Consider the following 25,509-nt stretch of genomic DNA (forward strand, 5'->3'; position numbering starts at 1 on the left):
CCTGCCTCGTTACTGGCCTCGGGGTTGTAATGAGGGCTCGAGTGTCCCCACCCTGAAAAGCGCTCGGTGTTGGTTGGAAATGGATGAGGGCACTCGTACAATGGGAGCAGAGCTGGGACCGGGCACCCGTGCAACCCAAAGTGGGGTTGGGAGCCGTCAGCCAGGGCTGGTGGTGCTCACCCTGCCTCAGGACTTGGACCTACACAACGCGTCTTTTGCAACCACTGCTCCCAAAGCTGCTGAGTTTCCTATATCCTAGAGGAAATCCCGTCCTCCCTGGGCAGGCATCTTGGTTGTGGTTGCTGGTGCCTGCCCGTGGCAGGGCGTTTTGGGGAGCTGGCTGGGACCTCGGCGCTGTGAGCGGCCCCTGGGACCCATCTCTGCGGGTGTGCAAAGCAGCAGCAGCATCCCGGGGAGGAAACGAGCAGCAGCGGGACAGGGCATCCGAGGAGCTGCCCAAAGAATCAGAGGTGTTTCGGATGAGGCAGTCCTGCTGCGGGGTAAGGAGCAGATACCTGATTTCTCGGGCTTTCAGCCCAGATCTGCAGCCCGCCTGCCTGTGCTCTGGCAGCTCTGAGCGTTGTCTGCAGGTGCCTCTCTTTGGCCTCTGACTTCGTGAGGGTTTTTGCCAGTCACTTTCGGGGACCTTTAGCTCTCCGTGGTGCACCCGTGGAGCTGCGTAATGCTGTCCATCAAAGAGCAGAGCAGGGGTTTTGGAGATTTCTTTTTCCTTGGTGTGTCATTTCTGGGTAGGTTCAATAGCTGAAGGCTGTTGTTGCCGTAGGCTCAGCCATGGGCTGTAGCCTCGTTAGACCTGCTGAGAAAATCAGGCTCACACTACCTTACAGGGCGCGAGCAGGGCTTTCTGAAAGGGCTGGGCACCCCCATGCAGCTGGACAGCCAGCGTTTCACGTTCAAAGTGAAGGTCCTGCCAAGAGGGGAAGGTTTCTCGAAGCAGAGGCGGGCTGGCACGGGGCTCTGTGGCCTCCCAAGCTCTGCTCGTGCCTTTCCGTGCTGGTGTCAGTGTGGTTTTGCCCAGGCTTATCCTCAGCCCTCACCCCCGGTATGATGCCTGCTCTGCCCTGGGGAGGAATTTGGGCCGGGTGTGCACTGCCCTCCTCCTGCACAGCAGAGCACTTAGAGGAGAAAATGTGATCTGTCTTTTCTGCAGCCGCTCACCTGGGACCTCCCCTGAAAGTCCCAATTTAAAGCTTGGCTCATTTTTCAGGGCTGTAGCACTTACCCAGCTCGTAGCCTTAAATTCCCAGCTTCACTCTTCCCGTGCTGACAGCCTGAGCTGTCTCGGGGCTTGCATCCCTGTGCCTGCGGGGCTGCGGGATCTTTTCCCTTCTCTGCTGGTGATGAGGGGAGCCCCTAAAGTTGTGCCCGGGGCCCACCCCTAGGAGCCGTCCCCTGGTGCAGGGTGGATTTCCCCGAGCCGTGTCGCCGGTGGCATGTCTGCAGTCCCGCTGCTGGCATGTGACGGGTCTGCACGTACAGATTGCTGGGATTTGCATAATTTGAATTTTAAATGGATTCCGATTTTTGTGATTGTCAGAATGAGTTTTCTTTCTAATGAGCCTTTCCATTTCCCTCCTGGAAGGCTAGTGACGTTGGCAAAGTTTCTGCCTTGGAGAAAGGGAAGCGTGCGGTGGCTCCTGACAGCCGTCTGTCACGGCTGCTGTGCCCCCCCCTGCTCTGGGGCTGGGAAGGAGAGATGAAGGAGTTTCAGCAGCGTCCCCCCCGGCTCAGGGGGGCTGCCAGTGTGCCCTCTCCCTGCCTCCAGCTGGGACCTCGTGCCCGCTGTTTGCAGGTGGTGGCACAGAGGTGTCCTGCAGCCTCGAGAAGCAGGGGGGGGACCTTCCGTGGTCACCCTTGTCCCGTCCCTCTGGGAGGAGGAGGGTGGCCGAGGCTGATGCTGCATTGCTGCCACAGTGAAGATTTTTTAAGTAGGTTGTGCTGTTTACCTCTTATGCACTGACTTATTTTTAATTATTTTTTAATTATTACTTTTGTACAGTATTTTTTTTCCAGGCAGTCATTCTGTTACTGGATGTCTCAGTGCCCCCCAGGACAGGCTGAGAGCCCTGTTTGTTTTGGGAGCTCTTCTGATGAGTCGAGCAGAGCTAATGCTTGCCTTACAGACCTGGTAATCACAGAACGGCTTGGGTTGGAAGGGATCTTAACCATCACCTGGTTCCAACCCCCCCGGAGGTAATGTGGAGGAGAAGACTAAACAAACGGTCGGGCCTGGTAATGAGAGGCAGTGAGGAAAGGAGCTTCTTCCTGGCAGAAACCTGATCCAATGTGGGGCTCACCGAGGTCACGAGCAGTGCCTGAGCTGCTGGAGGAGGCAGGTAGCGTCTGTCTGGCATGGACACATCCGGATTTTCCCATTCCCATGGAGTAATGATCAGTTCAGAACCTCCTTCCTTTGCTGCTGGGCACTGTGGTGATGTTGGGTGGAGCGTGGGGCTCTGCACAGGAGCCTCCTCGTGTCAGAGCAGCGAGGGGTCTTGGTTTCAGAGCACTCGGGGGCTTGCTGGGTCTGTCGGGTGCGACTGGAACCGGAGGCTCTGCGGGGAAAGCAGAGTCAGACCTGGCCCTGCTCTCATTCCACTGACATCACCGAAACTCTCCTGGTTGCTTTATTTTATTCGGTTCTGTTCTGACACTGCTACAGAGCCACTTGCTCTCTCACAGCAAAATGTTAGCAAACAGTCAACTGGTACTTGTTTGTGCCCTGTACTTCAGCATAACAACACCACCAACAAAATAATAAGGGGAAAAAAAAAGGCTGGAGCCATACAACAAGCAGGTCAACTGTGTTAGTGGAGAGGCTGAGTAAAGCAGCAGGCGTTGTGCTGCATCTACGCACACGCTGTCCTCAGCTTTGCAAAGCACAAAGGCAGTGTCTGCCTCAAGGAGCTAAATGCGAAGGTAGATGAGAGATGCACGCCGCATCATCCCGTGCCCTGGCAGATTGCTCACTTGCTGACTATTGTTCATTGATGAGTATTCAGAAAAAAAAAAAAAAAAACAACCCACAAACCTAATACATAATGTGACTCTTGTGCCGGATAGCAGCTTATTCACTGAGCACAACCGGCAGCTGAACAATCCCTGGTAGCAGGCACTGAGGGGGAGCCCGTGCGTGAATCACTCGGCTTTGCACCAAGCACGGGAGCGAACCAATGCTCCAGCTGATAAACAGGAGCAGGACACCACGAGGAGCACCCTGCTTCTTTCTGTGGCAGATCCCTCAGCGCAGCTCAAGAATTTCTTCTGCACCTTGGGCGTTTGGTGTCAAATTCTGGTTCCTCTGATGCATATGGAATGCAAATGCCTTGGAGGGCTTGGCTGTGATGGGAACGATAGGCAAATAATTTCCTTTCCTCCCAGCTTCTGCTGCCTTGCTAGGGCCCAGTGTTCCCTACCTCTGTGCCATCACGTCCACCTGGCTCTGCCAGCTGGTCCGTGGACCGCTCCAGGATTGCTCCCCGTTGCGCAGGAATGCTTTTAGCTCACTCTCCTCTTAAGTGGAGGTTGGTTCTCTTCATCCCTTCCCACCCCACTGGCCCTCCCCAGGGCTCTCTGTGCATGTTGGGAAGCTTCATCGCAATGCAGGCGAGGGCTGGGTATCTCGGAGGCATTGCGTGGTGCTTCAGGAGGATGGCTGGGTGGAGAAGGGGTGGGCAGATGCAGCCGAACTGCCTTCACCCCAGTCCGCCTTCCTTTGCGTTATCTGGTACATGAAAGGCTGGATCTGGGCACGTCGGGATGTTTTACTGTATGCTGAACATCCCTAAAGCAGGGAAACACAAAGCACTGGTAGCATTTGCATCCTCTCCCAGGCACTACAGCGGTGGCACAGAGGAGCTCTGCTGCGCTGAAGGGCTTTTGATCTCCTGCTTGTGGAAATGCGACTCTGATGGTCGGGAGGGGGAGTTCTGCTCATCGCTGCCAGCCCCCACTGTGTGCTGCTTATCTGCTTGCAGTGGGAGCTGGGGGCTGATTTCAATAAAGTTCATAAAGATGTATTTTGCTTGTTTTAAATACCCCAAATGTGGGGCATCAGAAGTCGTTGCATTTCTGGAGCCACGTCTATCTGGCATGTGAATGTCAGCCTAATGCTGCCGATTCCTAAACTGTGTTCAGCTGCTGCTTTGTGCTTAACTTCAGCATCTCCCTTTCATTTTTGCACTTAGTGGTGAATTGTCTGTGGGAATAGGGAAAAGAAAATTAAATCCAAGTGTCATGCAGGGCAGGATGGCCACAGACACACTGCTAGCCCACCAGGGCAGCGCCGGGCTGCGATGTTTGCTCCAGGAGCTGGCGTAGCTCTGCTCCAGCCCTGCCCTGCCCCTGGATTTCCCTGCTCCCATGCAGGGTCCATGGCTTCGTGGCTGCTTTTTTTGTGGCCAAAGCCAGCATGTGAGCCTGGAGATGTTCCAAGCTGTGCCAACAACGCTGGAAGTAGTGGAGAAGATCTTGCAGGAGAGCAGCGAGTAAGCATGCGACGCTCCGAGCACTGGAGGTGTGAGGGCTTTGCAGAGGGGCAGGTGAAGGTGCTGTAATGGTTTGCCTCCATCCTCTGCAGTATTTGGTCAGCGTGGGGTGGGCACGTGGATGGTGCCCAGTTGTGTCGAGCTTTTACAGCCTGGCAGCGAACACCGGCTTCACCAGCAAACCTCTCCTGGCCTTGGGGACCTGTAGGCACAACAGGAGTGCGTGTTCCCTCCTCAAAGGAAGGGGGTGAATTGGGCTGGGAGGGAGATTTGCCAGGTTTCTGAAGGGGGAGCTCCCAGCAGTTTGTCTCTTAAACCTATTCGTTGATACTTGTTTAATGCTTCATGTAGGACAGAAACGCCTGGTGTTTGTAAATTGCCTGTAGGGAGTTTCTTCTGGTGGCTGGAAGTGATTTGAGGAGCCCCAGATGGGCAGTGAGTCTTTCAGGGGTGCGAGAGTGCGGTCTTTGATGGTGCCATAAAACAGGAGAGCAGCAGGTCCCTGTGCTCGAACTGGAAGGTGTTTATTGCTGGGACAGGCTTGGGTTTGGGTTGAATATTGCCATTCTGCAGGTGGGATGTTAGCGTGAGCTTTGCACCTCTCCTCAGGGCTCCTAGAAGAGCAAATGCAGGTTGGATTTGGTCCTAACTTGGCTCTGTCCACGTATTTCCAGCAAAATGCTAGGAAATAACCTCGAGATGAAAACTACAGCACCCACAATTAAAAACAACAACCACAAACCTCAATTTCCCTGCAAACCCATAGTGTTTGCTCCCTCTGCTGGCTCTGCACTGAGACGGAGCAGCCCGGGTCGAGCTGGCAGGGGGGTGCTGGAGGGGGCTTCGGGTGGGCGTGCGTTGCCCTTCCAGCAGCAAAAGGCACGGATCCAAATGGGGGAGCAGCAGGGCTGGGGGGGGAGGAAGCCGAGTCCTTTGCCAGCTTCCAATTTTACTCCGCTTCTCCAAGCTAGACTTGCTAAAAATGTACACTGCCTCTTCTGGTATTTAAAGTTGGTGCGAAAAAAAGGCTGTTTTATAAAAAACAAGGTGTTGTTTGGTGAGTCGGGGCTGTCCTCGGTGGGTGCTGCAGCCGGGGCTGGGCGCCTGCTGGGGACGGAGCTGGGGACAGGTCGGGTTGGCCACCGCTGTCATTTGGCACGAGTGGCTGTTGGGCTGATGTTGGTGCCTGCAGGGGTGCCGCCTGATTTCCCCATTCCCCAGAAAAAATGCTGGAGAGGAGCGAGTCTGACAGGCAGAGCAGAGCCTTCAAAATATCCATTTTCTATAAAAAGCAATCACTTGTCCTTGCTGAGCGCATGAAGACTGGTGCTGGCAGGGGCAGGTAGGTGCTGGTCAGGGTGAGGAGCCCTCTCCATGTCACAGCTTCTGCGCCTGCCTTTGGCTGGCTGTCGTGATGCTGACAGGGGTCCTGTGTCCCCCACCCAGGTTTGTCCTGCCCTCCGTGTCCAGCCGGAGCAGTCCCGGCAGCCCGGGCTGTTCTGTTGGTTCCAAAGCACAGAGCTGGGTGTTTTTTGTTACCATAATTTGTTTTTCTTCCCATTTCTTGGACTCTGTGGTTTGCCAGTTAGAATAGCTTTGGGATTATGGGTCTCTGGATCCCAGCCTGGTCACTGGATCAGGTGGAGCAGATCACAGCCCCTGCTGACCGTGAGGCTTCTTGGTCCTCCTGTGGCCCTTCTTCATGTTTTCCTTGTGCCCACGAAGACGTGCTCCTTTCTTCTTCCTTTCCAGCTCTCTTGCTGTTGTTTCTGTGATACAAGGCAGCAAACCCAGGTGCTGCAGTCTGGTTTTGTGCAGTTAGGAGCTCACAGCCTGCAGGTTTTGGGGTCTGAAATGTGTTGCAGATCCTCGATGAAAAGGAGCAGCTCTTTGAGAAGTACCTTCCCTGAAAGCAGATTCACACAGTGAGATGCCCGTGCCCAGACAGGACCCTTTTGGACATCGCTGTGGTTTTGGGGGGACTCAAGCATCTGTCAGGGGGGTGCAGCTGCATTACACCTCCCAGTTCTGAGCGTGGGGACCTGCTGCTCTCCTGGTTTGGGGCTCCCTCAGAGATTGGGCTCTCAGCCCCCTGAAAGCCTCACTGCCCATTCAGGGGTCTCAAATCGCTTCCAACCAACAGAAGAAACTTCCTGGGGGCAATTTACAAATTAGGGCTATCGAGATGATGAGGGGACTGGAGCAGCTGTTGTATGAGGACAGGCTGAGAAAGCTGGGCCTGTTTATCCTGGAAAAGAGAAGACCGAGGGGAGACCTCATCAGAGTGTATAAATATCTGAGGGGAGGGTGTTGAGAGGATGGAGCTGGTCTCTTCTCAGTTGTCCCCAGTGAAAGAGGCAAGAGGCACGAACTGAAGCACAGGAGGTTCTGGCTGAATATGAGGGGGCACTTCTGTACGGGGAGGGTGACAGAGCACGGGGACAGGCTGCCCAGAGAGGGTGCACAGTCTCCTTCTCTGGAGATATTCAACCCCTACGTGGATGCCATCCTGCACAACGTGCTCTGGGTGATCCCCAGAGGTCCCTTCCCACCTCGGCCGTTCTGTGACTCGGTGACCTGCAGCAGCTTAGAGCAGTGGCTGTCTGTAGGTGGCACTTGCTGTGTGCTGGATGCTGGGAGCTGGGGATGCTCAGGGCAAGGTAGCAGCGTGCTGCCAAGCTCGCTTCCCTGTTAGAAACCAGGCAGCACCAAGAGATGCTGGGGTGCCGGTGCAGTAGCGGTGCTGTGCTGCAAGAGGTCTCTGCAGCACTGTGCTTCACGCTGCTGCCTGCCACTGAGCTCCTCGGGCTGCTCGGACCCTTCCTCCCCCACCTCTGGAAACTGGGACTTGTTTTACCCATCCTTTTCCTCACCGGAGAGTTTTTTCTTGCCACCTTTGCATCCTCACATTCTCCGAGCGCAGCAAGGCTGGCTGGGGAGGGCAGCGCTCAGGGCTGAGTGTTCATCACTGAGGAGTGGTGCTGGGCTCTGCTGCTTCGCATCTGCTCATCCCTGCAGCAGCACCTGGAGCTCGGCTCTTCGCTGCCAGCTGCTTTCCAGCAGGAGCTGTGAGGCTGGGAGCACGGTACCGGGCCCACCTGGGCGCATTCAGCCACTGCTGCCCGCAGCCAGCGGGTGCTGCACCTAATTTAGGGCTTTTTACGTGCCTCGGCACCTCCTCGTGCTGCTGGCACCTGTGGAGGAGATGGAGTTCCTAATTTCCATGGCCGTGCATGTCTCCTTTCCGCTCCGTGCACAGGCATCCTGGCACGTGGGAATACTCCGGGCCACGCGAGGTCTCTCGGTGCAGGCTGGAGCTGGGTCAGCTCCTTGGGCAGAGGTGCTGGAGGAGGGCAGGGGGTCTCGTGGGGACACGTCTCCAGCCTGCTGGGGCACACGGTGGGCTCTCCGTGGGCACTGCTGCTGGCTGAGAGGCTGGTGGTGATGTCCAAAACCTCCCCGGGAGCATAGTGGAACGGGGTCCAGGGAGGGACCTGGCAGTGATCTCGAAGGGCTGACGGTGAAACGGAGCATTTTGGGTGGGAACGAGGCGATGCCGGGGGTCGGTCGGGTGTCACCGCGCTCTGACGGCAACAGCAGCCTGCCCCTGTTGGGAAGGGTGGAAAAAGAAAGGAGCCTGAAACCTAAGAGCTGTTTTGCTATTTACTTTGGTTCTGTTTTTCCTCCAAGAATAGAAACAAAGACGATGGATTTGCATCACCAGGAGCAACTTGAGGAGGGAGGAGGAAGTGGTGGGGCCTCATTAGTGGCAGGAATGTGCTGGCGAGAGGAGGGCTCGGTGACAGGGGAGGCGGTTTGACCTGGGGGTTCCTATTAGCATTTTGTTCATCTCACTTCTTGGCTCTGGCGTTTTATTTTTTTTAATGACTAGCTTGCAAGCTTCAGAAGGCAGAGCCGATCTCTACCAGGGAACATTTGCAGAGGCAGAAATAGCACAGGTTTCAACAAAGAGCAAGGTGCCTTTGGAGGCTGCCCCACTTGCATAGTTAGACCTTCATCTCCCAGAAAGAAATGGAAATTTCTCTCTGCACTGAGACAGCACCAAGCATTGAGAGGCCTTTGTCATTTGGAGAAAGCTGCTCATCCTTCCTGCTGCTGCCTGATCACTCCGGAGGACCAAGGCTAGCGGCAGGGCGGTGGTGGCAGGGTGGCCGTGTGGCAACTGTCCCCAGCTGAGACCTCCAGCCTGCCTGGGGTGGGGAGATCTGCCCTCTGTTTGCAGAGGTGGCCTTCCAGGACAGAGCAAACAGCTCTCCTGAGCTGCCCAGGTGGCACCGTGACGATATTCTGGATCTTCGCTCTTCCTGACGGTGGAAATGCCGCACACTGAGATGTTTCAGAGCTCTTAAACTTCTAGGCACTGTGTAGCAGGCACTAAAAGCTGCTGTCCTGGAATGACCCCGTGTGTGCCCAGTTTCCCTGGGGGTTGGTGTGGTCTTGACACTCTTGACGGGGCTCCTGTTGTCTCCTCCTGGGGAAGAGAGGGAGAAAGCTGCTGGAGGAGACAAGGATTGGAGCTGCCTGTAGGATACTGTTGGTACCGATGCTGTGTTGGACCTGGGCCCTTGTTCAGCTCCTCCTGCACTCAGCTAGAGCAGTAACGGCCCTGCACGTGGAGGAGGCTCACGCCTGGTCAGTGGTGCACGGGACCGGGGCTGGAGGAGAGCATGTGCTGAGCCTGGGCTTGATGCATATTGCTCCATGGATCTTTCCCTCTCGATAGTTGACCTCTGTTTTATGGGTGGATTATTTTTTCATGCTTGAAAGGCAACAGCAGATCTAGCCTATAGCTCAGCTGTTTCATTGATTTTTTTTTTGTTGTTGTTCAAAGCATCATTACTGTTCCTTGTGGCCATTTAAGTTATTTCCAGCGAGTATCTGTGGCATCAGCTCTGGAGCAATAGGTCATGCAGTGGCTGCTCAGGCGGTGGGACACAGGGCACGGGCTGCAAAAAGAGGAGGGAGAATAGGGTCCTCGTGTTTTTTGGGTGAAATCGATGGCAGGGGGATGGTTGGACCAAATCTTGGAAGTCTTTTCCCACCTTAATGATTCTATGAAGCTGACAAAGTGATTCATTTTGACCGGAGACCTTTGCTTGGGGTGTAAAGGCACCAGCTCCTCGGCACCAGGATGAAGCCTTGGATCTTCCATGAGGAATGCACAAAACCACACAACTCCACCAGGAGACTTTCTGTTGTTGACCCCATTTTCACACACGGGAAGGATTGAGGCCAGGAAGCAAGAGCTGCACTGGAGAATTCTAGCAGGGCTTCAGCCAAATCCAGCCTTTCTCCCGGACCTGTGTCTGGCCTTCCTGGGCACATTTGTCCTGGTTTGCTGCTGCCGAGTGCCTCTGAGTGACAGCACTGACTGTCATACGGCGTTCCCAGCCTTTCTGCCTTGAGCCTGCAAGCAGCCACCTTTCCAGGTAGATGCAGTCCTTCCATCTCCTTCCTAACATACAGCATTAGCACCTTTTCCTCCAGAGCAAAGAGCCGCAATTATTCGCTGCTGGTAAGTCAGCAAGCTGTTTGTCATCCGAGAAGCAAAGCGTGAAACTGCGAGCCTGCAACAGAAGTCTTGCTGACGAGGGACCTAAGTAATTGGAGCATCTTTGGACCTGGGCTGTTGCACATCCCCTCGTGCTGCTTTGAAGGGATGTAACCGTGGTGGTGGCTGCAGCTGGTGGTCCGACAGAGGTGCACTTCATTTGGGCACATTTGGTTCACTGCTGTTTGGGCATGTTCCCCTGGGACTGATACGCTTGTAGGGTAAAACTGCTTTTAGCTCCTTACACCGTACAGTGGTACAGCATCCCCAGCTGATAGAAGGGAGTTTAGCGGGCAGCAGAGCCTGGCCTGTCTCCGCCGAGGTGCGTGGCCAGCAGTGTGCATGTGCCTGGGTCCCCTTTTAGTGCTGCTGGGTGGTGGCTGGGAACGCGGAGCTCCGGCCATCTGTCTGTTTGGGCTAGATTTTCATGGGAATCTTTTAAAATCGCGACGGAGTGAAATAGATACGCCCAAGCACATATGCCTGTGGGGTATCGATGGACCTGTTCGTTTCCCGTGGTCGCTTTCAGTTTTACAAGGGCGAGCCCGTTCCTTTCAGGCCCGTGGCACTCGAGACGTTGATACGCACGGCTTTGTCTGCCCTTGGGCTTTTCCCCAGGAGCCCTCTCGTGCCGCTGGAGCAGCACAGGATGAGCCGTGCTGGACTGCATGGGCAGTGCTTGGTGTGCACAGAGCTCTGCTGTTTGCCACCAGAGCTGCTGTGCTTGGGTTTGGTTCGTGCTCCTTGCTTTCTGTGCATCGTAACAGCAAAATGCTTCTGTTAATGAGGATGAACAAAGTGCAGCAGCCTCTCTTGTAGGAGCACTGGAAAAAAGAGTGAGCGGGCGCTCCAAGTGCACTGCAAACATTGTATTGGGGAAAGAAATTAAAGACTGAGCTAAGAAAAGCTATGAATCCTCATCCTGGGAGGGAAGTAAATGAGTAAGTCACCGTTGCGGTGTGGCGGGCAGGTCTCAGGAGTTCCTCTGGGCAGGAGGATGCTGTGGCGGAGGGCTGGGAGAGGGATATGTCCCTGTGTATCCCACAGGAGACGGGCCCCGTGCAGCCCCGGGCTGGAGGCTGAGACCTGGCTGGGTTTTAACACGCAGGCGGCTCCTCAGCCACTGCATGGGGCCCTGGTGGTGGTGCACCTCAAAGCCTGGTCTAAATATTTTTAATTACCCTGCGTTTAGAGACTTTTATAAACAAACCAGCGACAAGCCGCCTCTTCTTGTGTTGCCAAGGCCTGTGCAGAAAGTATTTAGATCAGCAGCAAAGGCAAATAATCTTGGACTAGAGACATGAGGGGTTTTATTTTGCAGGGTCTTTCTGCGTAGGCTCAATCTTTATTTATTCTTGGTTTTGTTTAGTGGTTCCCAGAATACAGAAACCCGCACCCTGTTAAGGCATGGACGTGTCTCCTTTTTACAGGACCATCCAACGCTCCCATGATCAACGCTCCCCCTTCCAAAAAAGTTATTGTTCCTAGAAAGCAGAGCAGTGCCACTGGAATGTTAATTGGGGGAAGTGAATAACGACTGCTACCCCGTGCCTAACCTCCCCAGCCCCCTCTTAACGAGCAAATTGAATTTATTTAGGCATTGAAGGTCCTGTCGCCCCCTCCCCCTGGGCAGGACTGAAGTGTCCATTGTACTGCTCTGCATTGGGATTTGCTGCCATTTGTTTAAGGAATCTTTTTTTAAGAAAGGCAATTTAAAGGAGGGGGGAGGACCCTTTTTCTCTGGCTGCAGGGAGAGGGGATGAGCTGAGCAGGCAGGGCAGTGGGTTTGTCACCATCGCTGTTCCCAGAGTAACCCAAGCATCACGTGTTGTCACCCGGGATGACACTTTTGCTATCTTGGGCCGTGCCACATCCAGCCCGTGCCCACAGTGGGGAGTAAAATGCCTGGGTTAGGGACGTGGCCGTGTTATTATGGCCGAGGTCTCGGTTCCCACAGGTGCGTGCAGCTGGCCCAGGAGCCCCGTCTGAGCGCTGGGCAGTGTGGTGGTTGAATGCTTGGAGGTGGGTTTGTCCACACAGCCATCATATTTGTGTTTTTCTGCTCGCTGGGCTCAGAGCTACCAGTCACCAGTCACCCCTTGGTGGTGTGGGGACAGCAGGTGTCCTGGTGACACCGGTCCCCTCCCGGATGCCCGAGCCAGCTGGGCTCAGTTCCCAACCCTTGGCCGCAGCAGACCACCGGCAGTGCAAACGCTTTGTTTAGATCACAAACCACAAGTTTAAGCACAAGGAAGAGATCAGCTGGTGGAGTCTCTTCGGCGCTGTTTATTTTGACACCGAATTTGTCATACACAGTCTCCCCGCTGTTGGGTCCCTGCAGCTGCTGTCGCCTGCCCTGCTGGTTGTCTGCCGCAGGTGCTGGGCTCGCGGGGGGACCGCTGTGGATGAGAAAGGTTTCAAGCATGTCAGTGAAGTGCTTCTGCTAAAAGGACCGGAGCTGACGTGGTGGTGGAAATCCTGGAGGCTTCAGAGCCAGCACCTGCGGTAATGGAGGAGCTTGTGCTTGTCTGGTTCTTTCCAGAATGAGGAATTGGTCTTTTTTTTCATGTATGCTGGTATGCATTTGGTGTCATTTGGGTGTTAGGGGATCAGTCTGACCTAATGTTTGGAGGGAGCCTGGTCTGATGGTCTCAGGACGGAGAGAGAAGTGAGGGAGCAGGGTGTTGGTTGTGGGCACGGCTCCAGGATGGGATGCTGCTCCCTAGAGCTGGGCCGGGGAGAGGGGCAGCAACAAGTGCCTTGCTCTGTCTGGCCCTAAAAATCTCAGGTATCCCCCGCTGTCCCTCCTCCTCAGGGCATGTTTTGTCAGGGAGTCTGAGGAAAGGCAGGAGGCCACTGTGGAAAGCTTGCAGACTCAGCTGAACCCCCACATCGTTGATATTTCTCTTCCTCACGCGAGCCTGTCTGGAGATGGGATCATTGCGGTGCTGAGCAAAACTCCACGCTACCAGCCTTTAAGTGGTGGAATTGATTTGGTGTAGCTCCCTGTCTTGGGTTTGAGGTCTGGCGTCGGCAATTAGTGGGGGAACGAGCAGGGCTGCCTTGTCTGGGTGCTGACCCTGGCCCTCCCTGATGAGCAGAGCATCGATCAGCTGCAATTTGCAGCAGAACCAGGGAGAAGAAAATGCTCCTGATGTTGCTCGAATGCTGCTGGCAGTGGGAAGGTTTCCCTCCTCTGCCGAGGTCTCCGCAGGAGGAATTGAGGAGTTCCTGGACCGTGCTAAAGCAGAAAGCCCCAGCCTGGTGAGGGCAGAGATTGGCACCGGGAAACATCTTGGTGAGAACCCATGAAACCATCTCACACGTTGTCCCTTGCAGCCTCTGTGGGTTCACCATGCTTGTCCCCTTCTCTTCCTCTCTGAACGGATGCCTCTGGGAATGTAGGCAGCCTTTGTAAGAAGAAATTCAAAACTGGGGCTTGGTTGCTGGCCATCATTGGGTCTGCCATGATGCCATACAGGGTCTCAGGTCCCAGGAAAGCAAATCATCTTGTGTCATCTGCTACATTCAGGCAAGCAAGCCTGGAAGGTGAGGTACGGGGCTGCAGCTCCCAGAAGCAGGAGCTGGTCTGTGATGGGGCTGGTGTTCCGCCCTGCCTTGTGCTAGGTTCCTGCCTTTTTTTCATACAAGAAATTAAATAATGCCTGCTGCAAACCAACCCCCTAGCTAGCTCTGGTAGGATGTTTCCCCTCCTAACTCTCTCTTCCAGGTGGTGTGGAGTGCTTTGCACTGTTCTGCATCGACTCCTGCCTGTCCCACCTTGGTGCCAACTTCACAACATCTCAATGTGCACGTTCACAGTGGCAGAAAGCACCCGCGATACAGCAGAAGGCAGGTGTTGGATGTGTGGGAAGGGGCTCTGTGCCTCGTAGGCAGCAGCCTGTGCAGGACCCTGCAGTGCTGGGGTTTATGCTCGATGTTTGGGGTGTTTCTGTGTGTGGACAAAGACTTAGAGGTGAACAATTCCCCAGCACCTGGTGCGCTGGCTTTGCACAGGTTAAAGCTCGTGTTTGCCTCCTGACTGCCTACTCGAGTTGGCTGAGCTCCTTCGCTGCTCTCAGTTCCCAGCCTCTCGCTTCCACCTGCCCTTGTCTCTGCCCTCCCTGGTTTCTCCCCCATCCCCAAGCAGAGGAGAGGCTCAGATGGAGAGCCACCTTATTCCTGTATCCTTTTAGTGCACAGGGGAGAGCAGCAGCCAAACCAAACTGAACGCTGGTCTCCCCGCGTTGCAAGTGGAGACTCTTTTTGTTGTTTATTTGTTGCTGATTTGTATATTCATGATTGAACCTGCAGCTGTCCAGCGCCTGGAGGATTTGGAGTGAATTAGAATGACAAGAGACATGGTCTTTATAAATAAAGTAATCATTTTTCCCTGCACTTAGCATTTATCCCCTTTCAAAGGGTCTCTGTGTGACGCAGATTTGCTGCACTTTCATGCCGGGACTGCGGGGAGATGGCTGGATCTCGCAGTCCTCTTTATTTCTGTGGCAGACGTGGGTGTGCTGACGCGGGAGGAAGGGGCAGTGTGTTAAATGCTCTGATAGTTTTTAATGGTGTCAAAGTCTGCCGTTTGAATTGGGACTTTCATGCTAGGCAAGAACTGAAAAGGGAAGATGGGCGTGAAAATCGATGCTGTGGGCCTCCGTTCCTCTGCAGCGTCCCTGTCGCAGCGCTCGTTCATCTCCTTCCCCCTGGTCCTGCTTCTCCTCCCGCCGGAGCTTAATCCTCTGCTGATGGCATCCGTGCGTTGCCATGGCAATCGGCAGGGCTGGTCGGTGCCTCCCTGCCGTAGGGAGCCCGGCTGGGATGTGGCGGCCTGGGCCGCTGGTCGGCACCGCCGAGGCTGGAGGCCGACATGTCCTGAGGTGGCAGGGCCTGGGACGTGGCATGGTGTCCCCGTGCAGCACTACAGCTGTGTTTTTGACCTTCTGCCACATGCCCTGGGTTTATCAGGTGTAACAAGTGTTGGCCTGTGCCACACACAGGAGCGTGGGTGACCAGTGTCCTGCTGTCCCCATGGCTGCTGAGGCCTGGCTTCCATGACCACGAGCCCCTTCCAGCTCATCTTCCTGGGAGCTGTACCCTGCCTCCATGCTACTGTCGCCCTCATGTACGAGTCTTGTGGTAAATGAGCCCACAGCTCATCATAAAGCGTCCTGAAGAGATCTCAACTTTTGCTTCTGGCCTTCCTGTGGGCCAGGAGACTGCTGTGCCCATCAAAGTCCCCAGGGATGCTCCAGGCCTCTCTTTTGGGTGCTGTGCTGGCTCCCGGCCCCTTCTGAGGGCAGTGATGGGCACGGCTGCTCAGCCCCCCTTCCTGGCAGGGCAAGAAGGCTTTGTAGGGACTGTTGGTGACAGGGCAGTAGCTCAGGACAGGCCATGGACCAAGATTGTGCTGCTGCCAGGAAGGGTGTCAGGGGACGCGTGGCCTTTGTGTCGTGTAATGGCAGCAGGGAGCCCTTGGACACCTCTTGCAGGAGCTGCGTGGCCAAGCCCAGAGGCCAGGCCTGTGGGTGAGGGCAGCTCCCCCATAAATGAGACGTGAGGGGCACGTTGGGACACCAGCAAGCACTCGGTGTGTGGTGTGGGTGTGCTCGCAGTGCCCCGGGGCTGACTGGAAGGAGATGCAGTGTGTGGGGGAGGCAGGACACAAAGCTGCTCCTGTGGCTCCAGGGTCACTCTGAAGGCAGGGAGATGAATCAGTTTAAATGAAAAATGCTGCGTGAGGGTTGTCCTTGCTGCAGTGTGTGAGAAGTGTTTACTCCTCGGGCACTGTCTCTGTTGTGTTTGTCAGTAAAGGCTTTCACTGCGTGAAATGCTGGGTGCTTGTAGGGGGTCACTCAGCTCTTTGAGGGGATGCTGAGGGTGCTCCCTCAGCCAGCTGCATGCATCAGACAGCGTTCTGCATTGAATGGAGGAGTTGGTTATATGGATCACAGGCTCCAACCCATGTGCTGCTGGTTCCTAAACATCTTCTGAGCCTTGCCTCCTCTCAGAGGACTCGCTGGTCATCCCAGGTCTTAGTCTAGCAAAAAGTGGCAGCAGGCTGCCGGGTTCGATGTAAGGGGATGCTGAAACGAGCTGCTGGCCTCGGCTTTGCCATCAGCTTTTGAGGCCACTTGTTCCTGCCTGTTGCAGCTCAGGGCAGCTGGCAGTCAGTGTGCCACTGAGGCTGCCCCTTGGGAGGCGGGTTGGTACTTCCAGTGGTTCATTTGCTACAGGGAAAACAAAATCCATTTGCTTGATGTGATTGTAAAGCAAAAAAGGGCTGGACTGAACGGAAAAGCTAGCAGTCATGTAAGAGGAAGAACAACCTGGAAAGCCGGGTTTATTTCTGTGTCTTATAATAGAAAAGCAAAGCAGATTCTGGCTGTGCATTCATCCACCTGATTTAAATGAAGCCATAAAACGTCAACATTTCCCAATAAAAACTCCTGACAAAGTAGCTGCTAAGCTCTGAGAAGCAAAATATTCTTTGAATTAGATGCAGGGCATGCGTTTTGGCAAAGGCAGGCTGAGTAATCCTCTAAGCTAATTTTTTTCCCCCCTTTAAATAGCACATTTAGAAGATAAAGTGGAAGAAATGTTATTTGATAGTTTCCCTCTTCCAGAGGGGAACCACACGTAGGACGTGTGCTGCTTCACTGTGCGGGGGATGTTGAGTAAGGGCTTGCAGGATCCCCCGTGGCGGGGCTGTGACAGTGGCACGTGGCTTTGGGGTGGGCTCTGGGGAAAGACCAGGGCTGCAGGGAGGCTGCTCCTCACCCGTTTTGGAAGAGTTGTGCCTTGTCAGGAGCTTGTTTGTCAGCGCAAAGTTTGCTCGACTGCCAATCCAGAGGAGATAAAGCAGTTTTACAGAGATTTATGGGCATAATAAACTATTCTGGGAGATTTATGACACATCTCGCTGTGATCAGCGAACCTTTAAAAGGTTTATTGGATGAGGATATCGTCTGCCACGGACAAGTCCTGTGTGGTGGTGGAGCAGTTGGGTTTGTTGTGCTGCTGGTTTGAAATATTTCACTTCATGCCATTTATCTGCCAGCTGGTGCTTCTTCCCAGAGGCTGTCCATAGATAAACTCCATGAACCTGGTGGGAACTGTGCCCTGTGCAAGGGGAGGGAGCAGTGCTTGGTTGCCTCTTTCAGTTTTTGTCCAAAAAGGAGAAATGGGAAGCTGAGGGAGATCAGCTGAAAAAATGCATTGCAGAGCACCTTGTGCAGTACCAAGCTGGGGGTGTTTTATGGTGTCTGGGAGCTTAAAATTGGGAGAAAATGGATTTATGTGCCCAAGCTTGAGGGTTTCTGAGGGTGCAGGTGTGCTCACACCTTCCTGCCAGCAGCTGAATCCCTGGGGTGGGTAATACGAAAAATAAAGCCCTGTCTGTCCTCGGAAGGAAGGAAAGGGGAGCGGGGACCTGGGCCTGTTCTGCACAGCTGGTAAGAGATCTGAGTGGAAGGTGGAAAACTGCAGATTCTAACAAACATAGATATATAAACATAGATATATTAGTCTGTATAGATATAGACTATATTAGTCTATATAGATATATATAGTATATAATATTATATATATTAGATATCTCTATATATAGACATAACAGATAATATATTAGTCTGTATAGATATGTAGACTAATATGCATGCAAATGGGAAAAATACCAAATCGCATATTACTTTTAGAGAATTATCACCCAGATTCTAAGATTTGCGTGAACTTTGTCTACTCAGTGGTCTCAAAAACCTTGAGGGAGATGCCCGGGGCTTTTGGTCAGGTTGTGGTTAGAAGCTGCTTAGCACTTAACTTTTAAGTGACTATAGAAAATACCAAAACCTCATGTTTATAAATGGCATCTCTAGTTCATTAATTCTCAAGTGTGTGTGTGTGTGTGTTTTTTTTCTTTTTTTTTTCTTTTTTTTTTTCCTGTAGATAGCCTCTTCCATGTGAGCTGATCCTTTTTTTGTGTATTATCTGTGCAGTGTGTGCAGTTCTTACCGAGGCGCTCAGGAGGGAAGCACGGAGCCGTGTGGGGTTTCTGTAGGGAGCAGGGCACTGTTGGACTCCGTGATCTGCTCCTTGCGGGGGTCCCAGCAGCTCCTAGGGCAGCAGCACGGTGCCTCCACACCTCTCCTCATCCTCCTGCAGCCTGAGCCACGCGTGGGGTGCCCGGGCTGTACAGGTGATGGTCGAGGTCTGTGCTGTATGGTGGTCCCAGCCCCTTCCCTTCCTCGCTGTCCCCAGCACAGCAAGGTCCCCGTGGGGCCTCAGGGCTCTGCTTCCAGGAGGCTGCAGCCTGGCTGGGTGTGTTCTTGCTTTATATCCCAATCAAGCGTTAAGCATCATTAATTGCATTGATTCTCGCCTGCAGCTGGAGGAGTTCATGGGGACTGGCGTTCCTGTCCCACCTCTTGCTTCGGGCTGCAAGAAGCAGACGTGAGCAGGAAGGGGGAGGCAGCCGGGGGGGTCCTGCTACGTCCCCACTCGTTATCATGGTTACCCCAACGCAGAGCATGGGGATGGGCTTCAATTCCCAATCGTGTTCCCAGTCCTCTTGTGCAGGCAGCTGCTCTCCAGGTCCCTCTACACCAGTTTGGCCAAGTTTCCTCTCTGCATGCCCTTTGTGTGCCATGAAACCTGCTGCTTCTTCTGGACTCGTCGAGTAAGAGAAAGTTTGGGCTTCGTACTCTGACTCTCCACACTGGGGTTGTGATTTTGCGTCCTGGTGTCCTTCCGTTTGGTTCCAGCTTTGCAGGCGCTGTGCCCCGCTGCCCTGCGTTTTTGGGCCGGTGGGCCAGCAGGTGACAGAAGCGTGCCACCACGCCACCACCATCTGCTCGCTGGTTTGAGAGGCTTTCAAGAGGAAAAGATGCTGTAACACACTGCTTCTCCCCCCACCCCCGGTCTGTTTTTCCTTCTTTTTACGAATTTGGCCGATAACAGGGTTTTTCTCCTTGCAATAAACAGGGGTTGTACGAAACGCCGAGTATCTGGTGGTCTCCGCAGAGGGTTCAGTGTGTGCCTTGTAAAGAAACATCGTGGTGGTTTGCTTTTCTCATGTTGTCACGTCTTCCTTCAATTATGGGATAAATATTAATACCACAGCCACCCACTAACCAGTCGCTGCCTGCCATGTCTTATCTTCCCATCTCTGTGCCATTGGAACAACTTTACAACACCCTTAAGTTTAAAACAAACACAGGCGAAAAACAGTCCCTCTGGATATATTAGAGCTGACCAGCAAATGTGCATTTCATTACTGAAAGTATGCTGGTAGACCTAGAGGAGCGGGCGAGCCAAAGGGAAGCAGACCTGCAAAAGGCTTTGGTACGAGATAAAATAGGAAAAGTGGTGTGTGTGTGTGTGTGTTGGTTTTTTTTTTCTACCCCTCCCCTTTCTCTCTCGATTCCCCCTGCTGCGAATTCCTGGTTCCAGGCTTGCATATCTGAGGGAAGCCCGGGTGCCAAGTGGGGAGATGCCTTGCACGGCGTAGGGCTGGGAGCAGAGCGGCGCGAGGAGCACTGCGTGCTTTATTTTTGTTTGTATTTGTGATTTTTTTTTTCCTTAAAGGCGTCAGCGCTTGGATGGGAGCGCTGGGGGTGGATCGCTGCTTGGCACGTGGCCCCCTCGTGTGGTCCAGAGCCCGGCCAAGGTCCCATGGTGGGAGCAGAGTGTCCATGGGCTGGTGCCCTGGGGGAACATCACAGACGGGGTTTCAAGCTCCGGGTCCTGCCGTAAGGAGGAGGAGGAGGAGGGCTCAGGGTGCTGGGGCTCCTGGAAAAAGGGCAAAGCAGCTGGTGGTGGGTTGGGGTGGTCGGTGCAGAAGGTCAGGGCCAGCGAGGCTGTGCTGAAAGCGTCCAGTGCAGCCCCTGCGTGGCTCATCTGCCACCCGCAGCCCCCATTGGCACCTCCCTGTGTATTCAGATGCTGGGTAGGGTTTTGAGGTCAGCCCGGCTGTGCAGATGTGGCTCTGGTAACAGCCAGCCCTGCGTTTGTACTGCTTGGTACGAGTTACAGACACCAGGGCTCCCTCTTCGCTCCTCCTTGGTGGGCTTGGCAGGAGAAGCGCTCGCCTTTTCCAGTGGGATTTCGGAGGCGTCCGCTAGGTTGCAGTGCTGATGATATCTTCTGGTGCTTGGAAGGGTTTCGTTGTCTGGGTCCAAGCCCTGTGCTGGCCTTTGATGTGCAGGGGAGGTTGGGCCAGAGCTGATCCCTGCAGGCTTCAAAGAGCCGCCCAGCAAAGAGGTGTGTGAAGTTATCTTCTTATTTTACGAGAGCTGTTCCGACGTTGGATGACTGGCTTGTTGTTAACGTGGAGCGAGGATTTTTATTCAGCAAGGTCCACACATCCGACTGCTTCCCCTCCAAGAAAAACACGGCTGGATGTCTCAGCAGCTCCACCAGGCTGGTCTCACGGAGCAAAGCCCGGCTGGTGGCTTTGCAGGGAGTGTTTTTACATGTGAGCAGATGAGTCACCATCGGCCGCCTGCTCAACAGCAAGCATGTGTGTTTTCACTTCTTCTGGGCTTAAAAGAGGCGTTCAAACTGTACCCCTTTTTCTAGATGAAAAAAAAGAAGAGGTGCAGAGCCCATACAGGAACAAATTGGGGAAAATTCCTCCATTCCAGGCAATGCTAAAGAACACGAGCAGGTGCACTTGGCAGTCAGCTCCTCACAAACCGCCCAGTGGACATCTCTGCCCTCTGTCTCCAGTGCCCACTCTTGAACCGGTGTCAGGAACTTCACACTTTGTATTTAGCTTAACCTCTTACAATTTTACCCAGTATAAAGAGGAATATTATAGGTTAAACTTCACTCCAAAAGAAGAGTGCTTTCGGAATGTTAGCTGCTGCAGCAGGGTGCTTGTGGCACAGCTCGGAGCTGCAGCAGCTCTCCCCCTTTGGCCCTGCTCCTCCAGGCTCCGTGGGGGTGCTGGCAGCCTGAAGTCATCAGCGATTGCTTCTGATCATGGTTAAGGACAGACTAAACCAAGGAGCTGGCAGGGGAGCAGGCACCTTGCTAGGCTTTGGGAGAGGCAAAGTGGACAAAAAAGCCCCCACTGCAGGCAGGTGCACATGGAAAAGCAAAAGCAAGTCGGGCATCCTCATCCCTTCCCGTGTCACAGGGCTCCTGGAGGCAGAGGCATTGCCCTCACTTCTGCACTCACTTCTGGTCCTTGCCAGCACTGCTTGGCTCCACTCTTCAGGCTGCGCCCTGAACCCCGTGCTGAAGGTTTTTGGTGTTTAGACAAAATGATTCAAAAGCAGCAAATCAAAGCACGCGTGTGCACACACAGACAACCAAAAAGCCACAACCACGACCCCAAGACAAAATGCTTTGCCACGCGAGGGGCTGTAGGTGAGGAGGGAAGGAGGTTTCTGAAGGGGATTGGACAGCAAGAACGTGAGCTGCAGTAAAAATGGTTTGAGGGAAAGCTAAAAAGGCTTTGGGGAGAGCTGTGGACTTGGTGCACTGGCGCTTGAGCTGACCTTTTAAGTGTCAGAGGTCAGGAAAAAATATCCCCCAGGGGCAGCTTATCCCATAAATGCTACTTCGTGGCTTCCTGGACCCTGCACGTGAACCAGCTGCTGCTTGGCCACTGTGCAGAGGAGATGCCAAACCAGGCAGACATCGCTTGTTGTCCTGTCCTGGGGATTTTGAGTTTCTCCTCCATTTCTGGGAAGATGCTTGTTCTGAAGATCCAGCAGGACAACTTGTTTAGCTGAAACTGGTGAGAACTGGGTCACTCCTGGCCACGTACAGACCGATTTGTGGCTCCTGTGCATCAGCACAAGGCCCAGGAAGCCGCTGTGTGCTTGGTGGCAGGCTGTGAGCAGTCCCAAATTCTGCTTCTGCTGCATTTGTTCAGGGGAACGTTTGTAATGCTGGCTGCAGAGCTCTTGCCAAGGCACTTTTCAGTGTTCGCCTGCAGAATGTGATAAGGTAAAAATCTGCATTCCTTAGCGGTTTTATTGAAAATGAAGTAACTCAACATTCATAATACATCTCTCAGTATGCACCCGGACCTGACAGCCCCAAACTTCCAAATTCAGCGGTGTCCTTACCCAGGTGAAGCAGTGCAAGCACCGGTCACGGAGCTCTCGCTGCTGGGTTGCCCTTGGGCTGCCTGGGCCAATCCCAGGGCTGCAGCGGGGCCGTGGCCAGTGCCAGCAGGAGGTGCCGTGCTCTTTCTTTTGGTTTTGGAAGGAGGTTTCTGGTGGGGGGCTGCTCAGAAGCAGGGATTCTGGTTACTTTTTGCTGTCAGTGAGGTTGGGGTTATGTGAAAATGTGTTGGATGGAAGTCACGCTGGGACCAACCTGCATGGTGTCAGCAGAGCCCCCCAGGGCACATTGCCATCGTTTGTCTTTTCCATGGCCTTTCTCCTGCATGCACTGATAGAAAGGGGAAGGTTTAACCCCTGAACCAGCCTGGGCAACATGCGACAATCAGCCCTTCCTCCTCCTTGTTCCCTCCTTTCATACCCTCTAGCACATCCCTCCTCACTGCCAGCCCATTTTGGGGCACCAGGGTGCTGAGGGGATGGTGCTGGGTTCTTCCCTGCAGTGGCTGGGCTGATTAGCTCAAGTCTAGTGTTACTGGATAGATGAAATCCAGAGCAACCATCAGACCCCATATGACTGTAGCCCTAGTTTACGTGGTACCCTTTTGGCTTGTTCTGCCTGCATCTTCCCTGTTTTCTTCTCCCCGGTTCCACCAAATTGTAGTTATTTTTCTATGAGGAACAGGGTGCCCTACCTTACAGCCTTCCCAAATCTCCGTTTGTGATTAGCCACACACTTTTTTTTTTTTATGAAGGTAGAAGGGGTGTCATTTTCCACGGGCTGAGGCACAGCATCCCCGTCCGCATGCGAGGTGGTGTCTCAGCGCTCTCGCCCTGTATCTGTTTCCCCAAATGCCACCACTTCTCATGGTTTAACACTTTTGCTTCCCATCTGCATCTCCTGCCATCTGCTCCTTGCTCTGGGCAGGGAAATGAACACCGAGGTGCAACCACAACAGCGAGGGGTTGGGGACTGGTGCCAGCCTGGGGTCTGGCGCATTTTGTGGGGCTTCCCCCAGCAAATATGTTGCACGCTGGTGTCCCGATAGGGCTGCAAAAGCTGGTGCAGGCGAAAAAAGATTTCTTTAAGGGACACCAGTGCCAGAGACAGCTCTGGAGGCTGTCCCCTGCACCGTGCACTTGGCTGCGCTGCCCGAAGGTAAGCACACGTTGGCATCCCGCAGGGGGAAGTGAGCTCAGTGCCCTGCCCAAGACCACACGTACGGCGAGACCAGACTCCGAGTCTCCAGGTGCTCCGAGCCGGGGTTTGACTCACCAGTCTGCCGCGCTGCCTGTGGGGAGTTCCCTCTGTGCATGTATATTGGGTTCAATTAATCATCCTCCCTTCGAAAGTTTGGATCGAGCTGCTTGTGTTGCAGGGCGGCGTGTGAGCGGGGTGGCTGCGTCTCCGTGGGTGTGTTGCCCTACAGAAATATCTTGCTATAAATAAACAGATAAAGGGATCGCTGCTGCAGGACGTCCCTGCAAACGAGCTCGCAGTACGTCTGCAAACCCTCTCGCATAAATAACCTCATTCAACAAATTAAGGGGCTGAGAGACCCGACTGGGCTGGGTTTGAGTGCAGTCATTTCTGAGCATCTCTGGTTTTGTCCCAGAGCTGCAGGGGCGCGAGCACAGTGCTTTGGGATGCAGAGCTGAACTTTAAGAAACCCCGGCGCTGGGTTAATTCAGAAACACAAAATGAAGATGCTGGTTCTGGAGAAGTCTGAGCCAATTCTGCTGCTCTGCCCGTTCAGTGCAGGTGCTCGTGCCACTGCAGCGTGGAAACGATGCCCCTGCCTCAGCCCTGAAGCAGAGCCTGGGCACCGCTGCGGGGCAGCTGCAGTCCTGGAGAGCTGAGATGTCTTGGTGGTGCCCAGCAAGCGAGCAGGGAGCGAGCAGGGGCTCTGGAAAGGCTCTTTTGGGACGGTGCTGGAAGTGGTGCCACCAGCTTGGGCTGCTCCTGCTGGGCTTTGCTTCAGTGACCTGTGTCTGTCTGTCTGGCTGCACGCTGGGGAGCATCCTTGCCTCTCTGTGCGGATGCTCAGAGCGGTCGGGACTGGCAGCGAGGCTTTCCCAGCGCCAGGCCAGCTTTCTGCCTGCCATCTAACACTCGTTTAGGGGTGGTTATGTGGACAAACTGGAACTGCAGTCTGTAACCACGATTTATCTGCGGCTCCGTGTGCCGGAGCAGCTCCATCAGATGCTCTGCCCCAGCTCAATGCGTTTGTCTGGGGGCAGAGAGAAGAGCTGGCATTGCGGGGGTGAGCGTTAGCTGTGAAGTTAGGTGATTATGGGTCATTTTGAAGATATCTTCCCTGAGCAATTGTTTCGTTTGGAGATGCTGCGTGCTCTCAGTGGGAAGAAGTGAAGAGTCACTCTGACTCCCTTACCTTTCACGTGTGAAACCTCAGCAGCAGCAATGCCTCTTTTTCTTTCTCGTTCCTTAAAAGAGAGAGGAAGGGAAGGGAGGTTAGGATGACCCATGCGGTGGAGGAGCTGTGGAGCACCTCTTCAGAAGACCTCACACTCTTTTATTCACTGGAGCTGCAGAGCTCAGCCCGGGAGCTTTGCTTCCTCTTGAGCCTGGATGGAGGCAGGCGGTCCCAGCCATGCTATCTCTCGTTGAACACCCACCAGGACCCCCATAAGGGGTGGCTGTGCCCCCGTGCTGAGGCTGGCCACGAGCCGTGTTTGGGCTGGCTGGGGACAGGCACCCAGCTCCATCTCCACTGATGACCGATGGCTCCTGGATGAGGGGGTTGTTTAAGGCTGAGTTTTGTTCCTTGGGTGCACTTTTCTGCCTAAAAAAAAAAAAAAATGCTGCTGTGAGCACAGAAGAAATTTAAACGATCTGTGGTTTATGGCTAGCTGGTTTGACTTTGCTTCTCCAAGCAGGCACAGGTTTGGGCTAGGGGTTGGTGACCGCAGGCATTGCCACCCCGCTGGGCCTGGGTGGCTGCGTGGCAGCTGGCTAAACCCTCTGCCCTGGTTAGACCAAAGGCATGAGATAAAACCAAAGACCTGAGGTTAGAGGGGCTCTGATGCTGCTGGTTGGTGAGCGGGGATGGAAGCAGCAGTCCCAAACCTGGCATTGAACAGCTGGCACCCGAGCCTGGCTCTGCTGACCGCAAAACGCTTCCTTGCAGCGCTGGGAGAGCAAGTGGGGAGGCTTATCTTGCTCTTTTTTGTGTGACTGAGCACACGCAGCACACTTGCCCGCTCTTCAAACAGCAGGGAGAGGAGATGAGATGGTTTTTTCCTGTGCCAGTGCCATTTGGGGCAGGAAGGACCCGATTCTTGATCCTGCCTGCTGGTGCCAGCGATGCAGAGGAGCCAAGCCGGTTTA

General features: G+C 54.1%; 1 protein-coding gene across 14 annotated transcripts in view; it reads left to right on the plus strand.

The window, feature by feature from the left end:
* LOC137864577 (ankyrin repeat and fibronectin type-III domain-containing protein 1-like) overlaps positions 1–25,509 on the plus strand; it is a 189,561-nt gene that overhangs the window by 68,528 nt on the left and 95,524 nt on the right. The window lies entirely within an intron of this gene.

The sequence above is a fragment of the Anas acuta genome, chromosome 15, assembly GCF_963932015.1.
Source record: "Anas acuta chromosome 15, bAnaAcu1.1, whole genome shotgun sequence".
In the NCBI taxonomy this organism is placed as follows: Eukaryota; Metazoa; Chordata; class Aves; order Anseriformes; family Anatidae; genus Anas; species Anas acuta.